Raw genomic sequence first — 13,474 nt, 5'->3', positions numbered from 1 at the left:
GGGAGGGCCAATAAATGATTGGTCCATCAGACCTACGCAGTGTAAAGCTGTGGATGTTCAGGTCCTGTTCATCTCTTGAAAACAACTGCATGAAGTGATCAGAACACAGAACAAGCCTGTTGCTCTCATTCCCATATCTGGAGTAGGGCTGCCCACGAAACCATGGTAACAGCATGGTAGACTTTTACACTTTTAGAAACAGAGTCTCAAAATGACTTGGTGTAGTTAATTTGAATAGAAATCATTCTCTCCAGGAAGTTACGATGTTGCCTGAATTCTGTGCAACCTTGCAATTTTGTTCAAACTCTGCAACTTTTCCACAAATTTGACCAATCAGTGTAGCTTCCTGCACGTTTCCAGCAATCAGAGCAGACCCTCGCACAAACGTCATACATGTACATCTCAATGAAGTGACTTTTGTTTTACTGTTCACTACTTCCCTGGATTTGTATTCTTTTTTTTCATGGATACTGAATGGAACAATTTGTCATTGTTATTGACATTTATGAACACTCTGTGCTGTTTTATTTTCAAGTTCAAGCTACAGAAAGATTCTGCTTCTTTGTGGAATACCCCCTGCTGCACACAATCATTTAAAAGTAAAACAGATTTCTGCTTTTTGTAATTCTGAGCCTTTTTGTAAGGTTAGTTACAACACTCAGAACAGAGTGTATTTTTATTCTCTTTGGGACATCTTGCCTTTGATTTTTAATGAATCATACAAAAAACATTTTTTGCAACTTTCTTTGCAATTTTCTCTTGGTCCTGCAATTTCATTGCAAAAACTACCTACATACAATACCTACAGACATTTTAGGCCCAAACAATCTTAAAAGAGGTCCACAAAATCCTGGAGGGACTAAGGAATGACCTAAAACATCCATGTTGGTCCCACTCTTGTGGAACACTGTGACATAACTGGATATGGTGGGCCACTAGTGTAGCCAGAAAAAAGTGTGTGGGTGTGTGTCAGAGAAACTGTGTGTGCCATTTATAAGATCTCCACAACACAGACAAGTGAGTGGAGGAGGTTTGTTGTTAATGATGTCAAAGTACGTATTTTCACACTGTTATTACTTTACAACCACAGGCCTGAAATACATACACACACACACACACACACACACACACACACACACAGACACACACACACACACACACACACACACACACCTATGGATATGCATTAATGGAGAGATGCCAGAGTGAAGTGGCTGCATACAGTCCTTGGCTTTGTTGTGACCTCTCCAGCTACAGTCCATACTCGGTACTCACTGGTCTGGCTGAATCAGCAACCCTCTGGTTCCCAAGGCAAATTCTTACAGACTGACCTACTGCTGCCCCACACATTACACACCTGAACAGGGACTTGAACCCTGGACCCTCAGATTAAAAGTCTGATGCTCTATTACTACTATACTACTATAAATTCAACATTCCTTTTTTATCAGTTCCATCCTGAATTATTGTTAATAAATGATAATAACTGTGGGGTGGGGGGGTACAAACTTTTTTTGGCTCCTGAAAGAGGGGCATGCCAGAAAAAGTTTGGGAACCACTAGTAGACCCTGTCCTAAATAAAAAAAAAAAAAAAAAACTGTCAAAAGTGGCAGCACCACTTTTCATAGGTCTGTATAGAAATGAAGGAACATGAACACAAAATGTTTTGACTGAAAGGCTGCTCAAATTGTATGATGATGCTTTCAATTTCTTGGACCACATATTAATGGCTATATACTGGCTGCCAAAGTGACTAATTTTGAATTTTACTGACGTGCTCCGTCTGTTCAAATCCTCATCATGGATCAATACAGAAAACATCACAAAACTTCCCAAAAGGTGGCGTTTCCTCTCCTTCAAGACAAATGAATTCCTCTGATTCATGAAAACTAAAACTGAACGCCCGTCTTCTCCTGTTCATTCATAAGCACGCCCAATTTCAGGGTTACTGTGAAAGACATTTTACTGTTACTGTCACAGTTAATACTGTCAAAACATTTCAGGGAGGATGAATAACAAGAATATAAGACTACAGTTTCAAAATTTAGGAATACATTTATTAATCAAGAGCAAAAAATAAGAAAAATTCAGGAAATGAGCAGAGGGACACAGGCCAACAGAGCTGTATTAACTGATAATTAATCAATAATTTAATTGTGCCTAATATGACAGTGTTTTGTCTGGCTGAGTCATTCATTGGATAAGAAAATTTAAAATTAAACTTAAAATAAGAAAAAAGAGAACAAAGAGAAAAAGAGGAAAAATGTGTGTTTTGTATCTTACTAATTATTAGTAATTAATCAATTGTTTGAATTATTAACTATCAATTGAGGAAAATGCACAAAATTCACAACCCTAATACCATGGGTGACAGATTTTGTTGTTGTGTTTTCCTTTAAATTGTCATTCATCTGTAGAACTCAAACATAAATCATAATTTTGGTTGATGACAGCACAATAACATCTGACTTAATATGACAAAGAGGTGAATTAATCATTTCGTATATAAATATGTCATTTACCAGCTAGAAGGTGCTGGAAAAGATTTAAAATTAACCTTGAAAATACTTGAAAAGTCTTTGAATTTGACTTTGGAAAAGACGAACCGTGAAATTGTGATTTTATTTGACGTGCAAATCTGATTTTGAGGACCTCAGAGCAGACAAAATCTTGGGGACCCCCTGCGATTTCTGGTCCCCCGCTAAGGTGGGCCCGGACCCCAGGTTGGGAACCAATGTTTTAGCACTCCCCCTGAGGTTTTCAGTGGAGCTCATGGTCTTTTCAGGGGAGCTGAACTCAAACTCTGAATTGTTTTAAAGTAATGAAGTAACAATCTGAAATAAATTACTGAAAAACTACAGTTTGTATAACAGCAGACTAACTGCACTGACCATTCATAAACTGTGTTTGTACCTGAGACAAAATTCAAAATATGAGAAGACGGGGTTCCACTGAGGAACTAATCAGTTCATATGACTGGTTCTTGTATGAGGCCCTGTAAATCTAGCAGAGTCCTTTATTTTTCACACTCCTACAGATACAGAGCAGTAATGATCTTTAACAGGTCAGCTTCAATACACTGCCTCTACATTTGGCACATTCAGTGTTCCCCATCCTTACAATGTCTCTGTGCAGCCAAACTGATCAGCCCCCACCTGAACCGAATGATGACCCCATGTTCCACCCTTCTCCCACTTACTTTTCTCACCTTTTCCAGTTTTCCCTTCCTCAATTCTTTCTTCCTGTTCCTCATTTCTCTGCTTTCTATATCTCTGTATTTTTCTTTGCTTCCTCTTTTTTTTTCCCCATTTTTAAATTCCAGTCTCCACCTCTATCTAAACATACAAACCACATACGAGTCCAACCAGTCCCAAAACAGGAGCTTTCTCTTGGTCACATGACTTGGCACACTCAACCAGACTGTCACTGGGAGCGTCCCTTGTTACATCATTTCACTCTTTTCTTTTTCCCACATTACTCAAAGTAACCTTTGAAATCAGTTAGATAAGCCACCATGAAGTCATGTAATACCATAAAACACCTCCATACTGCTCGTCTGATGTAACCCAAGTTTCCTAAAGCCCAGACCTGCCAAGCTGACTTGAAAGATGTCATTTACACCAGGCAACATTAGGTCACACAGTCACTTCAGTCTATGTCTGGACCACTGTGATAACACAAGATGTCAGAGTGATAACTGCTTGCTCTGGATCTATTTCAACAGTCTCTGTGTGCTCAGATGCAACATTTGATTTCATTTTTTAAAGGCTGTCCAGTTTAGTCCACATATATACAAAAAATGAAAAGTCTTAAATTTATATGTGAACCACAGGAAGGATATTGAATCAAGTTTAATTGGCAGTGATCCTGATCTGCGTCCTTTAATAAAGAGTATCTGCTGACACTGACTCAGGCTAAAGATGGGACCAATCCAATCCAGCATTGGTACTGAAGGTCCATATTGACATATTTGACTCATCAGATTTCAGACTGTCACCATTACGATCTAAATTCCACAGACTCACATGTTTTCTATTTATAAACTTTGTGCTACACAGCATGAATTGAAAGATAAATATCTGTCTTCATCGACTCCATAGTAGAGTTTAATAGGAAACACCACCCACCTCGTTACAAACACTAACAAAATATAACATTTGCATTTTGGAACATAAAACATCAAACTTCTCAGTAAGTCTCAGCAAAGCATCATGGGAAATGAGGGCTGTCTCTCATCATTATCTGCAGCACATGTCAGATGACAGAATCCTACACAGCCCACAGTGGCGTGGGCTGATGCTAGTAGAAGTCCAAGGATCTGGAGCAGGCTTGGGCAAAATGTGGCCCACAGGGTCATCATTGAAATACCAAAAATTAAAACATCTAGCAAAGACACTCAATAGCATTTTGCTTACCATTAAACTGTTGTCAGACCTTTATTTTGAAAGGGCTCAGTGCTGTGTTCATTGGTAATGATAATGAACTGTATTTTTTTATATTAAACTGTAACTTTATTCACTCAGTGTTGTACATCCATGTTGTTTATGTTGTTCTTCTTCTTTTGCTGCTACTATCATTACAACCTGTATACAGTCTGCATGGTTCACTGTAAAACATCAAGTTCAGACATTGACAACAAAATATTAGTCCACAGTTCATCACATGGTAATTCAGAAAGGCTGACCAACAGTAGAAGTGTCCTATATAGAACACTTCTGACCATTTCATTATTAGAGATTATTAGGAGGTTATATCATTTGTGTCTGGTCCACAGCAGCCTGATCAGTTTCTCATGTGGCCCCACATGAAAAATAATTGCCCACCTGTGCTCTGGAGCAGCGTTGGTGCTGCTGCAAAATAGTGTTAAGAGGAAACTTGTTTTATCCAATGACACAGACTGGGTAGGGTCTATAGTTTCTGTGAATCACAAAACTGATCATTTAAAAAAGCCATAACACAGATTTCATATGAACCTAAATTAAATCAGTGCTAAAAGATGACTGGAAATTTGAAAATATTTTGACATCAAGTGTTGATATAAATGTCATTTATTTCACAAAAAATAAACAGCTATATACATATATATATATATATATGTTCAAAGACTTTTCTGACAGTGTGTCTTGTTTTCAACAACAAAAGAAACTGAACTGCAACTTTCTTGGCGTGTAAAATTATCTTTTAAATTGAAAACTTCACCATTACTATCTAACCAACAAAAAGATTAAAAAGGTTGCCAGCTTTGACTAAGCAGCATTCAACTCATTTAAAAACACAGGTTTTGTTTTCATTTCTGGAGAAGTAATGTTAAAGAAGTGAAAATATGACTAATTTATGGTACAATTCAAAGAGGATCAAAACATTTTTTTGTCTCTCACCGTTGACTACCATATATTTTCTTAGATAAAGTCCCATGGGGCACACTGGGAGAGGAGGGCCTTTGCCACTTTGTAGTGCATGAATGTTTTAACTAACAGATGTCACTGGTGAGCTTTACAACCACACGTATATCTGTTTACAACCAAGACGCCTGTAACTGTTGTTTGAAAAAATCTTACAACTACATTCTCTGAATCGTGGGATGCTTAGGCCCAGTGGGGGGGTCAACCCAGAGGGTCAACAGGCTTACAATACACAAGGGGAACACTGAATTAACAACATGAACACTGAACAGTCTGTCAACATCAACTGACACACATTGTTTTTCTCATGTAACCTCAGACATAATAAAAATCAGTATAGTATCACAATCTGCAGATATCCAAATGAATATATCAGAATCAGATCGGAGCTATCTCTACGTCAGAATCCCACTGATTCATCATGTAACACACTGAAACATGGTGTGCTACCAGCTTCACTGCACCAACAAAGGCTGAAGAAGAAGAAGACTATAGACAAGTACACATGGATGTAAACAGTCCAGGACTTAAAATACATCTAAAAGATCAGCTTTAATGTTTCATATTAAAGTAGATGCATTCAGTATGAATACAGTATAAGCAATGTGTTTTGTTGAGTAACACTGAATGTCAGTGGTGGACAGTAGTGAAGTACATTTACTTGAGTACTGTACTTAAGTACATTTTTTGAGTATCTGTACTTTACTTGAGTTTTTTTGGAAACTTATTACTTTCACTCCACTACATTTCAAAGACAAATATTGTACTTTTGACTCCACTACATTTGTGTGGAGGAAGTGTGTAGGAAGGTTGTTGTTACTTTTCGACTGAGCTTTGAAGTCAGCTGTTGGTGTTTTTTCTTTTTTAAAATACAGTTGGTCACATGCTGTGTTCCTCACAAAAGAAAACCAATCACAGTAGCTCCTCTCAAATGGAACTGATGTAAAAGTTTAAATACATCATCCAGGAGCTCTGTAACAAGAACAAGCAAGTTCTCCCTCTGTCATTCAAACAAAAAACGGTAATGGTGATGGCAGGAGAAAGACAAAATTAAATCTCAAGATGTTATTATAATTATTCATTATTCCAGGTAGCTTTTAAAGTTGGATTGTTTTTATCAGGGTTAATGTATCTACTGCCCCTGTAGCCAGAAAGAAATCTCAGTTATTTAACAGACTTGGAGAACTCCTTACAGTCAGCTTCAATCTAATTTTATGCAGTGATTTTAATACAGTTACATCAGAAAATGACAATAACTGTCCTTTTTGGTTTTGACTGTATTTCTATGTTGAAGTTTTTATAGGTGTTTCTATAGACTTTGTGTAGCAGAGTGGTTCTACAAGCATCAGTGCATCATTAGATGATTTCAGAGAGTTACAAGCTTCTGTAAATGTATCGTGAAAACAATACAGTGTGTATTGATATTAGAAAATGTACTTTGTAATTTGTACTTTTGAATCCTTAAGTATTTTTAAAAACATGTACTTTTGAATACTTAAGTATTTTTAAAAGCAAGAACTCTAGTACTTCAACTTTGTACTTTGTCCACCACTGCTGAATGTAAACAATGACTTCTTCTTTTATGAGTAATTTTCACAGGAACCCTTTATTATTATGTGTGTGTGACACACTGAACTAACAGCTGTAGCCTGTAAATTTCACACACTTTCTTTCTGAGCTACTTGATTCAAATACTGAAGGCCCTGGTCCAAAACTATAAAGCTGACTCATGAAACTGACGTGAATCCATCTGTTAGAGAAGGCGTCTCACCACGTCATTTCCACAACAACTCATGTTTTCAGACAGTCTCTAATGGAGGGCGTTCATGGTGCTCTGCTCAGCTGTTGACGTGAAAAGTGACAGTTGTGTCGCTGAAAAAGAGAGAAGTTCAAACCCCTGACTCCATTTTCACCTCATCACAGCTGACCAAGCACAGTGAGAGTGTGTGAAAGTCAGACTGTTGATTTTCGACAGTTAAAGAAGGTCAAACACAGACCTCGTCTGATGTTGGAGAGGTTTGGAACCGGGGTGGACAATTATTTTTCATGTGGGGCCACATGAGAAACTGATCAGGCTGCTGTGGACCAGACACAAATGATATAACCTCCTAATAATCTCTAATAATGAAATGGTCAGAAGTGTTCTATATAGGACACTTCTACTGTTGGTCAGCCTTTCTGAATTACCATGTGATGAACTGTGGAATAATATTTTGTTGTCAATGTCTGAACTTGATGTTTTACAGTGAACCATGCAGACTGTATACAGGTTGTAATGATAGTAGCAGCAAAAGAAGAAGAACAACATAAACAACATGGATGTACAACACTGAGTGAATAAAGTTACAGTTTAATATAAAAAATACTGTTCATTATCATTACCAATGAATACAGCACTGAGCCCTTTCAAAATAAAGGTCTGATAATGGTTTTAATGGCAAGCAAAATGCTATTGAGTGTCTTTGCTAGACTTTTATTTTTAGTATTTCCATGATGGTCTTGCAGGCCACATAAAACCTTTCAGTGCAGCCGCATCCAGGCCCCTGAGCCACATTTTGGTGGGAGGATGGTTTTCAAAGCTGTTCTGACCGTCAGACAAACATGAGGTTAACCACACACGTATTCTGCTGTTTATGAAGTCAGCCAGTGGTGTCTGAGGGGCAGGGACAAAAAAACAATAGAAGGGCACTCAGAGAGAGCAGACCTCCACCAGGGCCAACTGTCCACTCTGCTAGAATCTGCAAATCTGCCAGTGGAACCTCTATACCTGTCTGGATGTATTTCAACTGGCATATGTTGTTTCTATGGACATGGAAAAAACAATATGAATGATTTAGACATTGCTTATTTCTTACAAACCTGATCTGCTCCAAAATTTTCAGGAGTTTTTCCTTGATCTAGGCTACACTCTCCCACCAAGTCCCATGAAAACTGGACCACTACTTTTTCTGTAATATTGCTGACAGACAAACCAAACTATGAACAAAACTCGAGCAAGCACAAAGACAGTTGTGATGCATTCATGGTGAAGAAGCATATAGGACACGTTAACATATTTTATCTCCCACAGGAACATCCACAGGACACTTTTGCAGCATTATTTGTAAACTCGCCCTCTGAGTCAACCAGTGGCTAGGACTATGAATGACAACCACATTTCTGCAGTCATGTGATCCCCACTGCTGGGTTGAGCTTATCACAGTCATCACCACAAAATTTACTTTGCAGAGTTACTCTCATCTTATTCCACTGCACAATGTGTTTGAAGCAGCACCTCCAGTACTTGGATCAGGTGATCTATATTCCACTTTGCTCAGCCCTTTTCACTTTCATACACAATGAAGAGCAAAATAAGCATTGGTCGTACTGTACTACTGTACTTAACACAAATAAAATATGGGCCATTTTTTTGTGACCAGATCATTTTCGATTTTTGCAAAGAAGAAACAGAGTGAGGAGCAGCCACAGTGAGCTGTTAGATGAAGAATAGCTGGAAACAGGGCTGCACTTCAGTAACATAACCAAACTTATCTCGCCCTGCTGTTGTGTGGAAAAGTCTTTGTGCTATCATGTGCAACATGACATCAGATCACAGGTGAAATTACTCTGACTGACCTCTTTATTAGAATAGCTGTGGTTTTCTTGGTTTCTTGGTGAACATCGATTCTTCTGCTTTTCTATTGTACTTCTGACAAAGCAGCTGTTCAAGGATATTTGCAGTGGTATTAAGCTGCACTAGCTGTCTCCATGGCAACTATAGAGTGAAATCTTAAAGATTCTAATTCAAAATGGTCAATGTGCTGCCTTTATACAGCTCTCCTCTAGACTACTGACCGCTCAAAGCACTTAACAACACATGTCAGCACCCGCTCACACAGATATGCACATACTGATGGCAGCCTGAGGCGGTCACGCTCATCAGGAGTGAAACAGCAGTTTCCATCCAAAGCCCTGCAACGTCTCTCTGCTTAACCTGTTCACTCACACACACCAACACTCTCACACAGCTCAGGGTCCAGTGCCATGTCCACAATGCCCGACCTCCAAATGTCCAGTCTGCAGGTCCAGGGTTGCTTCACTATACTGTTTTTAGGCTTTTTTTAAAAAAAAAAAATACTGTTGTAAGAATGCCTTCATAGACAGGTCCTGCTGGGTTTAAATACTAATGGCCCATAGATTATTGGATAAATAGGAAATAAACACTCTTGTCACTGCCACTTGTTTCTGTTGATACCAGCACATCATTTGACTCAACAGAGATGATTTATAGATGTATCATGTGGCTAATAAACTGCTTTTATAGAAGTAATCTAAAAAATAAAGTTATGTGTGGCAATATTTTCATGATTCTATATCTAGAGGCTATAGAGCAGAAATGACTATTATTTCTTTCCTCCAAATAATTCTTCTGTCAGCTAAGTTCCCTGTTGTAATAAATTCATTTCAATTATTTTTATTTTTTCATCAGCATCAGCAAAAACAGCAACTTCTACATTTCAGATAACTTACTTAAATTCATGATGACTGTATTGAAAATCATACCTTCAAGATTCCTAACTACCCTGGTATACTATAATACCTTCATACTGCACAAGATGAAAAACTGAATATTCTGGGGTCGTGAGTAAAACAAGATATTTGATCCTCGAGGATCAAACCACCAACCTTCTCATGAGTGGTCAACCTGCTCTGCCTTCTGAACCACAGTCACCACACTTTAAACAAGCTGAAAGAGTACTGAACATCTCTACTCAAGTACAAGTACTGTTACATTACTGAAATATTACTCAATTACAAGTAAAAGTAGTGGTGTTAGAAAAATACAGTAGAAATATTCATCTAAAAAACTACTCAGAGTATTAGTTACTTTTTAACTGCTGATGTTTAATGCATTATCAGTCACAGCTTTCAATCAAAGGAGTTTGTGTTCGTCCAAATCTTCTGTCTAAAATGATTTTATCCTCAGTTTAATTTCTTCTGTTTTTCTTTCGTCATTTTTAAAGTTTTTAAGATTCCTTATTCAAAGAAAGGCTCTGCCAGACAAAACACTGTTAAATGGGCTGCCATTTTTTAAACTATTGATTAAATATTGATTAATAAATTCTTAATTGGTTAAATTCTTAATGATGATTCATTTATCGATGATTAATTATTAAAATCCTCATCGCAAAACTGCAATGTTTCATTTTTTTTTTTTTTTTTTGTCTATGACTGATAGTTTTCATTGGCTTGTTTGTGATCAGATCACCTTATTGGCTACAAATATACAGATGAAAGGTTTGGACATTAATTCAAATTGTACTCAGTACACTATTATGATTTTAAAAGTAAATAAGTAGATTACATGGTGTAATGCATACTTAAGTACAAGTAAGAGTACAGACTTCAAAATCTTCTCATAAAAGGACAAGTACCCCCAAAAAACACTTAATTATGGTAATTTGAGTATTTATAATTAGTTACTTCCACTCCTGGAATTTAGTAAGAAGATAAACAGTAATGAACTGTCAGAAGGCTGAGATGTATATCAGCAACATATTCTGGTTCCGCATTATTCCGCAGGTCTCTAAATAAGAAAACCTGTCAAATATTTTCTGACTTTCAATAATGAATGTTTCAGACTCGAACCACCTGTTCCATGTTTGACACCCGCAGCCTGCAGCGTTTTTCACCTCAACCTGTTGTGACAAGCTTTATAGAGAAAAACGCTCAAATCCTACAGTTAGTGAAGAATGCAGTGATACAAAACTTTCTAATCCCATCAGACACACATTTGAAAGTGAAGGCTGGTTCATTACAATATTTCAGTCATATAGATTCGGTATAAATACGGAAAATGAACCGAGAAATATTGTTCCCACGCTGACCAGCGAAGAACAGAGCGTCTGTAACAGAATGCACTCACCTGCGGTGACTGTCGGCTTTTTCGGGCAGGATGTTCCCATGAACCGTGCTCTATCCCATGGATGTGCTGAGTCCCAGCTCCGCTCCTGATAACAGCACAGTGTGTGTGTGAGCAGCAGCTCGGCCCTGGAGCTCTCAGGCGGTTGGAGAATGCGGAAAACACCCGCTGTCACTCTGTGTCATGTCATGTCCGATTTACCGTAAAGACGAGTTTAGCGACCTGAGAGGCGTTCACGGTACCTTCTATCGACTAAGAAATTTAGACCCTACCTTATCTTTTTCACTTCAGTTTTGGCAAGGACACCTCAAACTGACAAGTGCTAGAAAAATAAGACTTCCTGTTTCACAATAAAAGCGGAAAAGTACAAAATACAGTCAGTGCTGCTGTTAGTTTTGTTTAATTTGTACACACACACAACAAACACACATTTAGGGCTGCGCAATTAATTGCATCATTGAAATGGCAGTATAGCCAAGTGCAATATCCAAATTACAGAACCAGAACCAAATTGCAATTCTTTCTTTTTCCTGAGGACTTTTCTTTTTTCTTCTTTTTTTTTTTTTCATTGTGTGTGTGTGTTTTGTTGTTGTATTTTTTGGCATCCATAGGTAGCTTATGGAGACTAGCCAACACCATGGTCATAGCCTATCACTCATTTTACCTGACTAAATATTTTTTGGTGTATAGGCTACACATTTTTACAGTTAAGGAATGTATGAAAAAAAATTGCTCTGTAAAAAATAATTGTGACAACTCAACATTTCAAAGCAGGGAACTGCCATAAAATTTTTAAGGTTTCAGCCCAGCTTAAACGCTTAAGAGCTTTAAAATAAAGACGAGTTTAGCGACCTGAGAGGCGTTCACGGTACCTTCTATCGACTAAGAAATTTAGACCCTGCCTTATCTTTTTCACTTCAGTTTTGGCAAGGACACCTCAAACTGACAAGTGCTAGAAAAATAAGACTTCCTGTTTCACAATAAAAGCGGAAAAGTACAAAATACAGTCAGTGCTGCTGTTAGTTTTGTTTAATTTGTACACACACACAACAAACACACATTTAGGGCTGCGCAATTAATTGCATCATTGAAATGGCAGTATAGCCAAGTGCAATATCCAAATTACAGAACCAGAACCAAATTGCAATTCTTTCTTTTTCCTGTGGACTTTTTTTTTTCTTCTTTTTTTTTTTTTCATTGTGTGTGTGTGTTTTGTTGTTGTATTTTTTGGCATCCATAGGTAGCTTATGGAGACTAGCCAACACCATGGTCATAGCCTATCACTCATTTTACCTGACTAAATATTTTTTGGTGTATAGGCTACACATTTTTACAGTTAAGGAATGTATGAAAAAAAATTGCTCTGTAAAAAAATAATTGTGACAACTCAACATTTCAAAGCAGGGAACTGCCATAAAATTTTTAAGGTTTCAGCCCAGCTTAAACGCTTGAGCTTTAAAATAAAGACGAGTTTAGCGACCTGAGAGGCGTTCACGGTACCTTCTATCGACTAAGAAATTTAGACCCTGCCTTATCTTTTTCACTTCAGTTTTGGCAAGGACACCTCAAACTGACAAGTGCTAGAAAAATAAGACTTCCTGTTTCACAATAAAAGCGGAAAAGTACAAAATACAGTCAGTGCTGCTGTTAGTTTTGTTTAATTTGTACACACACACAACAAACACACATTTAGGGCTGCGCAATTAATTGCATCATTGAAATGGCAGTATAGCCAAGTGCAATATCCAAATTACAGAACCAGAACCAAATTGCAATTCTTTCTTTTTCCTGAGGACTTTTCTTTTTTCTTCTTTTTTTTTTTTTCATTGTGTGTGTGTGTTTTGTTGTTGTATTTTTTGGCATCCATAGGTAGCTTATGGAGACTAGCCAACACCATGGTCATAGCCTATCACTCATTTTACCTGACTAAATATTTTTTGGTGTATAGGCTACACATTTTTACAGTTAAGGAATGTATGAAAAAAAATTGCTCTGTAAAAAAATAATTGTGACAACTCAACATTTCAAAGCACGGAACTGCCATAAAATTTTTAAGGTTTCAGCCCAGCTTAAACGCTTGAGCTTTAAAATAAAGTTTAAAAAGTTTTGCCGACCTATAATGTTTAGTTGAGATAATTTACTTTTCTTCTTTAGATAAACTTGAATCTTG

At 37.4% G+C, this 13,474-nt stretch overlaps 1 protein-coding gene across 1 annotated transcript in view; it reads right to left on the bottom strand.

Annotated features, from left to right (window-relative positions):
• The window catches only part of LOC146312589 (death-associated protein kinase 2), a 29,599-nt gene extending 17,988 nt beyond the window's left edge, over positions 1 to 11,611 (bottom strand). Inside the window, exon 1 of the mRNA XM_084738729.1 lies at positions 11,308 to 11,611. The gene's annotated coding sequence lies outside the window, so the exon portion shown is untranslated. The remainder of the gene's footprint in view (positions 1 to 11,307) is intronic.
• Between the last annotated feature and the right edge of the window lie 1,863 nt (positions 11,612 to 13,474).

The sequence above is a fragment of the Lutjanus erythropterus genome, chromosome 16 (genome assembly GCF_056507025.1).
Source record: "Lutjanus erythropterus isolate fLutEry1 chromosome 16, fLutEry1.hap2, whole genome shotgun sequence".
Lineage (NCBI taxonomy): Eukaryota > Metazoa > Chordata > Actinopteri > Lutjaniformes > Lutjanidae > Lutjanus > Lutjanus erythropterus.
The sequence above is the reverse complement of the archived record's forward strand: the minus strand, read 5'-3'. Positions and strand labels throughout refer to the sequence as shown.